Source organism: Triticum dicoccoides, chromosome 7A, assembly GCF_002162155.2.
Source record: "Triticum dicoccoides isolate Atlit2015 ecotype Zavitan chromosome 7A, WEW_v2.0, whole genome shotgun sequence".
Taxonomy (NCBI): domain Eukaryota; kingdom Viridiplantae; phylum Streptophyta; class Magnoliopsida; order Poales; family Poaceae; genus Triticum; species Triticum dicoccoides.
This window is the reverse complement of record NC_041392.1, coordinates 378,988,049-378,997,631: the sequence shown is the minus strand read 5'-3', so window position 1 is coordinate 378,997,631 and position 9,583 is coordinate 378,988,049. Positions and strand designations below refer to the sequence as shown.

The 9,583-nt window shown below is 41.7% G+C and overlaps 1 long non-coding RNA gene across 3 annotated transcripts; it reads left to right on the top strand.

The window, feature by feature from the left end:
* The first annotated feature begins 535 nt into the window (after positions 1–535).
* On the top strand, positions 536–8,463 carry LOC119332698. 3 transcript variants are annotated; one of them, XR_005161100.1, is made up of 3 exons: positions 536–1,011; positions 1,115–3,201; positions 8,231–8,463. It is a non-coding gene; the product is annotated as an uncharacterized LOC119332698 (long non-coding RNA). The 3 variants fall into 3 exon arrangements; XR_005161101.1 differs by lacking the exon at positions 8,231–8,463 and having other exon boundaries at positions 1,115–1,616; positions 3,077–3,277; XR_005161099.1 differs by lacking the exon at positions 8,231–8,463 and having other exon boundaries at positions 1,115–3,277.
* Positions 8,464–9,583: the final 1,120 nt, after the last annotated feature.

Here is a 9,583-nt window from a genome sequence, read left to right as displayed (position 1 = left end):
ATCCAAAAACGTAAGACCGGATCAAGGAAGAGATCGGTCGTTTGCTTAAAGCTAATTTTATTAGGCCTTGCAGGTATACCGAGTGGATTTCTAACATTGTATCAGTAGAGAAGAAAGGCTCCGACAAGTTGAGGGTGTGCATTGATTTCAGAGATTTGAATAGAGCTACACCTAAAGATGAGTATCCTATGCCAATAGCTGATATCTATCTATCTATCTATACCTCTACTAATTACAGACTCCCAATAAATTATCACGTTCAGTTAACATTTTGCTCCGTGGTAAAAAAACGCTCCGAAGCACACAATTTTTTTACATCGGGTGTGAAAATGAATCCATCTAAAACACGATTGTACTATTACTAATCATCGATTATTCTGCCCTAACTAAAGCAAATCTTTAAATTTCAAAAAACTAAAGCAAATCTTTAAATTTCAAAAAACTAAAGCAAATCTTTATCTCTTTCACGACCAAAAAATTGTACCAGCTCATATGCTACAGCCGCATCCTTCCATAGAAACAAAAGAAAAAAAATCCATGCGTCTTTCCTTCGGCCCCGAGCAGCCGCGCCGCCGGAACTTGCGAACCCCGCCGCCACCTCGACTCTTCCGCGTCCGGTGCGACGCCGGCACATCCATCGCATGCCGGTGAGCTCCCCATCGAGCAGTAGCTGCCGCGCCGCCGGAACTTGCGAACCCCGCCGCCACCTCCACTCTTCCGCGTCCGGTGCGACGTCGGCGCATCCGTCGCATGCCGGCGAGCTCCCCATCGAGCAGTAGCTGCCGCGCAGCCCACCTACTTTGCCTTTTCCCGTCCTTCCCTACACTTCTCTCACCTCTCTCTGCCTCGCATCCACGGGGACCCCGGGACGCCGCCGGCACGCGGAAATACGCCGCCCCAACTGGATCGATGCCCTGCTCCATCGCCTGCTCTCCTACCATCCGTCCTCACCCCGCCGCCACCTCGACTCTTCCGCATCGGGTGCGACACCGGCGCATCCCTCGCATGCCGGTGAGCTCTTCATCGAGCAGTAGCCACCGCGCTGCCCTCCTACTTTGCCTTTTTCCCATCCTTCCATGCACTTCTCTCACCTCTCTCTGCCTTGCATCCACAGGGACCCGAGGCACCGCTGGCACGCGGAACGATGCCGCCCCAGCTGGATCGACGCCCTGCTCCATCGCATGCTCTCCCGCCGTCCGTCCTCATCTCGAATCGATCATGCCGGCAGCTGTCATTGCCAGATCCTAGCTTGGCCGCCTGCTGAAAGATCCAGCGCCTTTGTGCCTCTCACCGTCGAGGGAGGTAGGAATGACGGAGCCGTGCATGTGTTGGCGCCCATGTGGTGCGTGCTGAGCCACCGCCTTGCGTAGCGGCTATAGTCCTACGGCGCGCCCTACCTCGAGCAACACACATGGGTGGCGGCTGAGACGTCTGAGGAGCTTCAGCAGGAGGTGGTGATCCAGTGGCACTCCTTCCAGTACAACACTAACCTATGCAAAGTGGCCCTTTATTTCCCCTGCCCAGCTCCAATCTTTGATCCGTCCATGCTTGAGGTAATATGTACAGAGAACGAGGCTGCCGAGCCAAATTTGTTGAACGAGGCTGTGAAGTTTGAGGTAATATTGCTGCTACCTTCGTTTTGTTTTTTGGTGATGGTCACCTCTGTATCAACTCAACAGGTAGTATCTATCTGTTAGTGCTATTTCTGCAATTTTGTAAGCCAGATTTGTGCCAAGTGCATTGCATAATATATCTCTAATAGGTCCATTGCTATTTCTGAGATCTTCCATCAATGTTTATTACAACAGAAAAATGGTCCTTATCACATATATAGTATGCACTGGCAACTTATATATACGATGGTTGATAAAAATTACTTCAGGGTATCCATTCTGCTATATTTTAGATACTCAACAAAATTTGTGACATCTAATCTGGTAGAGAAAATAGTATGATACATTCTTTTTTCTTTTGCGAATTCAGTCCAAGATATTCTTTTCTTACCTACAGATAATTTCGTATGGATGACTTCAACATGATTTAGTTTCCAGCCTGTATAGATTAGTCTTATTATGAGCTACCTATAATTTTTTTAGGCTTTTAGTTTTAGTTATGGTGATGGACTGTGCACATGATTCAATAAAGAACTGCAGCAAGCATTAATTTTTACATGCGTGAAGCATTTTACAATAAATTTCCTATTATTCATCAGCTAGCTGAATGAACGGAGACTGTACGACAAGGCGAACAAACACACTAAATATCACGAGTCATATTAATTCCTAGCTATTTTTACAATTGCATTTCACTGGAAGTTTCCTGTTGATTATAATAATGTTCACCATAGATATCTAAAGTTTGTGGTTCAATTTATGATCTGCATTGGTCTAGATACTATTGCTGGAAGTTGACGTTGACACCCAGTAAGATCCTCCTGGAGCTGCCTTCTCTGAGCATATCTCCAATCAAGCATCTACTAATTCACATCGTAAATGTTAAATTTGTGATAGGCTTACTATAGACAAATGTTTCTGAATATTATGGTATATCAGATGTTACAGAGTAAATTATCAATTTACTCTACATGATACATTAATCTTTTTTGTTTTTGTTTCTATTCTATTTATGGTGGAAAAATGGTTTCTTCACCATTTGGTTGATGTTAAATTAAAACATTTTTGTATGCCTATCGAATATATGTTAGTTCAACCGATATTCCAAATTACATTTTTATATTGTGCTGCTTATTACAGTTTTTTCCTCCAAGGAAACAACACCAAGGCACCCCATGAGTATTTGTCAGTTCAACTGATATTCCACTTTTGCATATTGTAGTACTTCTATAGTTATTTCATCTCAGGAAACAACACCAAGGCAATATATTTTTACCCTGTTTATAACAGCCTAATTATTTCCAACAATAGAGATTGAGGCTATCTTATTAAATGTTCCTTTTTGCACGCTGTTGATCAGCTACATAATATCCTTCTGATATATGACTAATTTGAAAGAGAAACAAAAAACTTTTCCTAAACTATGAAAGACATCATTATTCTGATTAAAATCATTCTCACAGGTGACGCCATGGCACCATCCATGAGAGTATTAAGGATCCCGAGGGAAAGAGTTGCGATGGGCCGATGGCGCATCTATTCACACCATGGACATTCATTGCCTGCTACTCATGCGACCACTCTGAAGGTAAGGAAGTGTGTATCTTAAGTTCCATGCTGCAGTTAACATTTAATCATATTAATATTATCTCTGATATCCTGGACACAACATAGATTTTACAAGCAAAACTTCATCAAGCTAGATTTGTTGCATGTGCACTAGATGTTGATGTTATTGGGCTAGACTAATTTTGTGTTTTCCCATCATGTTGAAAGTTGTCCCTGATGTGCGTACATTATTAGCTATCATGGGGACGACAAATAGCTGATGTTTGGTAATAGTTACTTCATGGTATGCTGCATATTCCTCTAAATTTGTGAGATTTGAGATAGTAGAAACAACACATCGTGATCTACTGGCCTTGCCTGATGCTTCGTTATTTGAGGACCATGGAGTAAAATGGATCTAATTTCCAGTCTATGTATGATTATTAGTCATTTGATGCGGAAAGTTTTATGATTTCATTATATGTTTAGTACGCTCTTACAGTTTATGCATGCGAATTAACAGAAATAAATTGCACGGACTATTCTTTTTCTCATAAATGTGAAGCATGTACAACTATTTTTCAATTGCGAAAAAACATTCCTTCCCCCAAGCGAGCCAGCACACAAATAAGAGTCACTCCATTCTACCTACCTACCTACCTACCTACCTACCTATCTATCCATCCTTAACTTCAGCATATTTACCTTGAGTAATTATGGTTTAATAAGGTTTTTTTATGTATTAGTGATTTAATTTTTTATTGGTTTACACCCCCTTGGTTCAAACATTATTATTCTCTACTTTAGGCATTTATATAACTAAATGGCTTTTTAATGCCTAAAAATATATTGGTTTTGTTTTTCACTAGGGAGAGAACATATTGATGTATCAATGGGAAAAAGTAAGTTTCAAAATATGTTATAGTACAATAGTACATCATGTGTAAACGTGGGCTGGGCATAGAACTTTGGCCAATTCTCTCCCATCTCTTAAAGCTCATCAATGACGCAGTTCACTTAGTACCATTCAACGGAGGAGAGCACTAATTTAAGGAAACTATGAATGAGGAACTATTTGAAGGAATCTACTTCCTTTTAGTCCTATGGTTGAGCAAAAATCACGTGGTTCGAAATAATGAACATGCAAGTTTCTCCTGTATTATTCCTATATATTTCACTCGCAACATACAATACTTTCTTTGTGATTGTTTGCGTCAATGTGTAAATAAAAAAGTACTAGCCCGTGCAAGTGCACGGGTTGACAACTAGTGCTTATTAATGATGCTTCTGGACATAAGGTCATTAGCTTTCTTGATGGTAATGCGGGATATAACCAGATTTTTATGGCCGAAGCGGACATGTCCAAAACGGCTTTTCGACGTCCCGGTTTCATTGGTTTATTTGAGTGGACAATGATGACCTTTGGATTAAAAAATGCCGGTGCCACGTATCAAAGGGCTATGAATTTATTTTTTCATGATTTACTTGGTGTTATACTTGAGGTTTATATTGATGATATTGTTGTCAAATCGGATGCTTTTGAATCCCATCTAGCCGATTTGCACTTAGCTTTTGAGAGAATGAAAAAATATGGACTAAATATGAATCCTTTGAAGTTTGCTTTTGGTGTATCGGCTGGAAAGTTTTTGGGTTTCATTATTCATCAAGATAGCATAGAAATTGATCCCAAAAAGATAGAAGCTATACAAAAGGTGGAGGCTCCAACATGCAACAGAGATATGCAAAAGTTCTTTGGCAAAGTCAATTTTTAAGGAGATTCATAGCCAACTTGTCAGGGAAGGTTGATGCATTCACCCCATCCTTCGGTTAAAGGATGATGCCAATTTTACTTGGGGGGCAAAATAGCAAGAAGCGTTTGATATGATAAAAAGTTATTTGTGCACTCCTCGGTGTTGAAAGCTCCCAAACATAGAGAGCCCTTTAAGCTTTATATTGCGGTGGAGGAAGGTGTTATTGGTGCTGTTTTGACTCAAGAGACCGAAGGAAAGGAGCATGCTATTACTTATTTGAGCCGACGATTATTGGACGCCGAGACAAGGTATACATTCATTGAGAAATTATGCTTGTGTTTATATTATGCTTGCACAAAATTGAGACATTATCTAGTGCCTAGTAGTTGCATTATAGCTTGTCAAACCAATGTCATCAAATACATGTTGCATAGGCCAATTCTTAGTGGTAGAATTGACAAATGGGCTTATGCCTTAATTGAATATGATTTGGCTTATGTATCTTTGAAATCCATGAAAGGCCAAATCGTTGCTAATTTTATTGTTGAGCATCGGATTGATGACAAGCATGATATTGATATAAATCTTGTCTCGTTAGTACCATGGAGATTATATTTTGATGGTTCAGTTTGTAGCAATGGCCATGGTGTTGGTATTGTTTATATATCTCCTCATGGTGCTGTTTTTGAAGCCTCATGCCGCTTAGAATACTTTTGCACAAATAATCAAGCTGAATATGAAGCATTGTTATTCGACTTAGAGATGTTGCCCGACAGTGGTTAGTGATTGCTTCCGGTACTATAAAGGATGTGAAGCTTGTCAAAAAATTGTTAATATTTAGTTAGCTCCTGCTGCTATGTTACATCATATTATCAAGCCGTGGCCTTTTAGAGGTTGGGGATTAGACTTTATTGGAGAGATTCATCCTTCTTCTTCAAAGGGGCATCGGTTCGTGTTGGTGGCAACTGATTATTTCACTAAATGGTCTGAAGCAATACCACTCAAAAATATGACGCATACAGAGGTAATTCAATTCATAACTGAGCATATTATTCATAGATTCGGCATTCCTCAAACATTAACTAAGAACAAGGTTCATCCTTTATGTCACATCAAGTCAGAGAATTTGCCGAATCATATAAGATAAAGTTGCTCAATTCCTCTCCATATTATGCCCAAACCAATGGACAAGCTGAGTCTAGTAATAAAGTATTAATCAAGCTCATTAAGAAGAAGATTGAGGATAATCCAAGGAGATGGCATGAGCTATTGTCCGAAGCTTTGTGGGCACACAGAATCTCAATGCATGGTGCTACAAAGGTAACTCCATATAAGCTCGTATATGGTCAAGAGGCCGTTTTACCAGTGGAAGTGAATTTGAATGCTTTGAGGATAGCCAAACAAAATGATTTATCAGTGGTAGACTTCTATAACTTGATGAGGGACAATATTGATGAAGTTGCCGATAAATGTTTGGTTGCTTTGAATGCCATAGAGAGAGATAAGTTGAGGGTGGCAAGAGCTTACTATAAGAAGGTCAAGTTGAAGAATTTTCAAGTTGGCGATCTCATGTGGAAGGTGATTCTACCAATTGGTTCAAAAGATAGAAAATTCGGGAAGTGGTCTCCAAGTTGGGAAGGTCCTTTTAAGATTACAAGAGTGGTTCCCGAAAACTCATATTTGGTGGAATCCGCACAAGGCACATTATTACCTCGAGCTTTAAATGGCAAATATTTAAAGAAGTATCACCCAAGTGTGTGGTAAGAAGCCTAGATAGGCAAACGGCCGATATATAACTATCGCCCTGAGCATAAACATGGCCGATATATAATTATCGCCCTAAAAACATATAAATGGCCGATGGAGTGTTGACATCGTCCTTAGAACAAATATGGTACACGTTATTTTTCGGCACCCTAGCTTCGCCGAAAAACAGGGGGGCATGTGTTGACGCTCAAAAGTGACACAATGGTAAAAGTTGCTTTAAGCTATGTCAAGATTAATTCAAACTTATGATTGGAGGTCATCATGGGATGGCTCTTTTTGAGAAGATCAAGATGGATATGAAGATGGTCTAAAACGGAGCTTGGATGCAAAAGTTATGACAAGTTCAGAGATGCTCATGTTGACACCAGATTAAAGAATGGCTTGAAACCCAATTAAGACCTCCTCATATGGAAAAATGATCAACACGAATTGTCTTCGTCTCGTCGAAATGGTCGATTCTGATATGAAAATCGTCTTAATCCGAGGCCGTATGCAAAAGTTACAGCCAGTACAAGACGCTGCTACACTGGGTGGCCAGACACTCCAGGGAAAACCATCCGGGTTTTGATTTTCTCTGTGGATGGCTGGACACTCCGGGTATGTTTGTCCTGGTTTTGAATTTCGCTGTTACAGACTTCGAAAAACAGCCGAAAACCCCCTCAAGATGGCCTCAGATCAAAAAAACGTTCAAGATGAATGTTGTTCGTCTCGTCGAAACGGTCAAGATTGCTTTTGGGCTCATTTCCATCCGAGATCGTTTGCTCCCCCAAACATGGCCCGCAAGGTGCAACTAGATTTTACCGAACAATTTTGGAAAGTTCGGACCAAACAAATCCGAATTGGACTAGGGTTTTGGACGTGAATTGAAGCCTTTTCCTTGCACGGGAAGTCCAGCCGCCTCTTATATACTTAAGGGGTGACGGCCGATTGAACAACAACACACAATCGCAAACGCATCTACAAATTTTTCATCTATGTCTTGTCCCTCCCTCGTTCTTGCTCCCTCGTTCTTTGTCGTTCTTCGTGTTGGAGAGTTGCGAACCGCGAGGCTCTAGGGGCGGATTGGCCGACCTAGGGAAGCCAATAGCCGCCGCACTCCCTGACGGGGTCCCTCCTAGGAGTGTAGGGTTTCAGGTCCTTAAAAGCTCTCATTGGTCGACTTGCGAATCGCGCTTCCGGTGAGACTCCTTCGACGTGAGATGTTGTGCATCACCCCCGGCGTCGAGGGTACACGTGACGTGTTCGTGTGCGAACACCAACCGCCTGTGTAACCATGACCGTCTCTTTCCGAATGAGTTCGAGAAGAGAACACGGTGGGGTTCTGTTTGAACGTAAATAGTTCAGGATCACTTATTGATCATTACTACTTTGCGACCGTATGCGTAGTTACTCTTCTTACTGTTGTACTCGTAAGTTAGCCACCATACAATGCTTAGTCCTCCTCCAACCTCACCACTTATCCATTCCATACCCATTAAGCTTTGCTAGTTTTGATACCCATGGTAATGGGATTGCTGAGTCCTCATGGCTCACCGATTACTACAACAACAGTTGCAGGTACATGTAATGCGATGGTCTGACACGAGTGCAATGCTTGCTTGTTTGGAGTTCTTCTGCTTCTTCTTCTTCGATCAAGGGATAGGTTCTGGGTCGGGAGCCTGGGATTAGCAGGGTGGATGTCATTCTTCTTCTTTTTCGTCTAATTTCATCCATAGTCGGATCCTGCTCTTCTGTATGATGATTGCTATGTTTTGATGAACTATTGTATTCAGGTTATAGCTTGTGGCGAGTGTAAGACTTTATCTTGTATTCTCATCTATTCACTACATGGTATGTTGTAATGATATCCACCTTGCTATGCGCTCGAAATGCGATTGTGCCCCAATCATGAATTCATCATGTTATTGGGTTAGAATTGCATCTTGGGCGCTACACAATACACTTGGGCCTGACACTCTAGACAATCATCGTACACTCCCGGAACATGCTCTATGTACATGGCATACCACTTCTTTGACATCGATGATCTGTGTACCTGTTTGAGAAGCATCGTCATCATGCGAATTCAATGATAATATGCAACATAATATACACGAGCAACACTTAGAGAAAGAGTTAGCAAATAGAATCAAAATATCAGCAACAATAATATGCAACATAATATACTTGAGCAACATGAATAGAAAGAGTTAGCAAATAGAAGGAAGAAACATATAGTAAACATAATTAACAAAGTTCATCGTACCCAACCTAATTAACTAGAGCACGACACTATTTACATCACACAAAGTTTCATCATACACAAATTCAAAGTTTCGTACCTTCCCGCACGGTTCAGAGAGCACTGAAGATGAATGAGAGGTTCACCACTGGACAGCAGGCGGGTTACACGTTCAACTGTGCCGAGATGTGAGGTGCAGGCGGTGATGATCACCCTGGGGTATGCGCTAGCGCCCTTGACGTGCAGTCTAGGACCCGCCTACGCTCATGAAAACCCAGGTCGGTCCTCCAACCAGATGTGTGGATAACGAGGCCACCTTCACAACATTCTCCTTTCTATCTTTATCCAAAGTCAAGTAGGGCGGTTCGCTTGAGTCGCTCAACTGTCCCTTTGCCCGGTGCTCATGACGCGCTACGGAACCTGTTGGTGCAATAATTTGCCTCCTCATGTTTTGGAGTTTGTTGACATAAACAGTAAGGGACTTATGTGTTTGCTAGTGCACACAAAATAACAAGTCCCTGGAGTCAACAGGAGTTTGATTCAAACGCCAAAGATAATCCCCTGCGTGGAAGTGAAGGTTATCACCGAAGACTATGATAACAAGAGTGACCCCTCAAAAATTGCTAACGCAAAGCAATTGGTCCGGTGCTCGTCCGAAGGAAGTGACTGCGACCAAGAAGATT